This window comes from Ursus americanus, unplaced genomic scaffold, assembly GCF_024610735.1.
Source record: "Ursus americanus isolate L20-20 unplaced genomic scaffold, mUrsAme1.1.p SCAF_94, whole genome shotgun sequence".
In the NCBI taxonomy this organism is placed as follows: domain Eukaryota; kingdom Metazoa; phylum Chordata; class Mammalia; order Carnivora; family Ursidae; genus Ursus; species Ursus americanus.
Window position 1 is genome coordinate 228,286 of NW_028273676.1, and position 2,565 is coordinate 230,850.

The following is a 2,565-nucleotide window of genomic DNA, read 5'->3' on the forward strand; positions in this document are numbered from 1 at the left end:
TACCTGTCTTTTCTCTGTAGTATCATTTGCAAATGTATTCTCCCATTCCGTGGGCTGCCTCTTTGTTTTTCTGTTTCCTTGGCTGTGCAACAGTTTTTATATTGATGAAATCCCACAAGTTCATTTTATCTTTTGTCTCTCTTGCCTTTGGAGATGTGTCATAAAAAAGGTTGCTATGGCTGATGTCATAGAGGTTGTTGCCTATGCTCTTCTCTCGGATTTTGATGGATTTCTGTCTCACATTGAGGTCTTTCATCCATTTAGAGTTTATCTTTGTGTATGGTGTTAGGGAGTGGTCACGTTTCATTCTTTTGCATGTAGCTGTCCAATTTCCCCAGCACCATGTATTGAAGAGACTGTCTTTTTTCCACTGGATGTTGTTTCCTGCTTTGTCAAAAATCAGTTGCCCAGAGTCGAGGGCCCATTTCTGGGTTCTCTATTCTGTTCCATTGGTCTATGTGTCTGCTTTTGTGCCAGTACCATGCTGTCTTTGTGATCACAGCTTTGTAGTACAGCTTGAAATCTGGCATTGTGATGCCCCCAGCTTTGTTTTTCCTTTTCAACAATTCCTTGGCGATTCGGGGCCTTTTCTGGTTCCATACAAATTTAAGGGCTGTTTTTTCGAGTTCTTTGTAAAATCTCATCGGTATTTTGATCGGGATAGCATTGAAAGTGTAGATTGCTCTGGGTAGCATGGACATTTTAACTATGTTAATTCTTCCGATCCATGAGCATGGAGTATTTTTCCATCTCTTTGTGTCTTCCTCTATGTCTTTCAAAAGTGATTTATAGTTTCTAGAATATAGGTCCTTTACATCTCTGGTTAATTCCTAGGTAACATATGGTTTTTGGTGCTATTGTAAATGGGCTGGATTCCCTAATTTCTCTTTCTTCAGTCTCATTATTCGTGTATAGAAATGCAACTGATTTCTGAGCATTGATTTTCTATCCCACCCCATTACTGAATTGCTCTATAACTTCTCATATTTTGCGCGTGTATTCTATTGGGTTTTCCATATAGAGTATCATGTCATCTGCGAAGAGAGACATTTTGACTTCTTTGCTGATTTGGATACCTTTTATCCCTTTTTGTTGTCTGCTGTTGCAAGGACTTCTAGTACTATGTTGAATAATAGTGGCGAGAGTGGGTATCCTTGTTGAGTTCCTGATCTTAAGGGAAAGGCTTCCAGCTTTTCCCCATTGAGAATATTTTCTGTAGCCTTTCCATAGATGGCTTTTATGAGATTGAGAAATGAACCCTCTATTCCTACACTCTGAAGGGTTTTAATCAGGAAAGGATGCTGTATTTTGTCAAATGTTTTTTCTGGATCAGTTGAGGGGATCATATGGTTCCTGAGTCTTTTCTTGTTGATATAATGTATCACGCTGATCGATTTGTGAATATTGAACCACGCTTTCATCCCAGGGATGAATCCCACTTGTTCATGATGGATAATCGTTTTAATGTACTGTTGGATTCTATTAGCCAGAATCTGGTTGAGGATTTTGGCATCTATATTCATTAGGGAAATTGGTCTGTAATTCTTCTTTTTGAGGGGGTCTTTGCCTGTTTTGCGGATCAAGGTAATATTGGCCTCATAGAATGAGTTTGGTAGCTTTCCTTCTGTTGCTATTTTTTGAAATAGCTTTAGGAGAATAGGTATTATTTCTTCTTTGAATGATTGGTAGAATTCCCCAGGAAAACCGTCCGGGCCTGGAGTTTTGTTATTTGGAAGGTTGTTTATCACTGGCTCAATCTATTCATAATTAATTGGCCTGTTTAAAAAGTCAATTTCTTCCTGTTTCAGTCTTGGTAGTATATAGGTTTCTAGGAAGGCCTCCATCTCTTCCAGATTGCTTAATTTATTGGCATATAGCTGTTTGTAAAAGTTTCTAATAATCATTCCAATTTCATTGGTGTTGGTCATGACCTCTCCTTTTTCATTCATAATTTTATTAATTTAGGTCCTTTCTCTATTCATTTGTATAAGTCTTGCCAGTGTTTTGTAAATATTATTGATTCTCTCAAAGAACCAGCTTCTAGTCCTGTTGATCTGCTCTACTGTACTTCTGGTTTCTAGTTCATTGATTTCTGCTCTAGTTTTGGTCAACTGCTTTCTCGTGAGTGGATTAGGCATGTCCCTCTGTTGCTGTTCCAGCTTCTTGAGGTGAGAATATAAAAACTGCATTTTAGATTTTTCTATTCTTTTGAATGAGACTTGGATGGCTATGTATTTCCCCCTTAGGACTGCCTTTGCAGTATCCCATAGGTTTTGGACCATTGTGTTTTCATTCCCGTTGGTCTCCATAAATTGTTTAAATATATTTTTGATTTCCTGGTTCATTGGGTCATTCCTGAGCAGGATGGTTCTTAGTTTCCAAGTGTTTGAGTTTTTTTTCCAAAATCTTCCTTGTTTTTGAGTTCCAATTTCAGAGTGTTGTGCTCTGAGAATATGAGGGGATAATTTCAGTTTTTCGTATCAGTTGAGACCTGATTTGTGTCCCAGAACATGGTCTAATCTTGAGAATGTTCCATGGGCATTAGAATAGAATGAGTATTCTTTG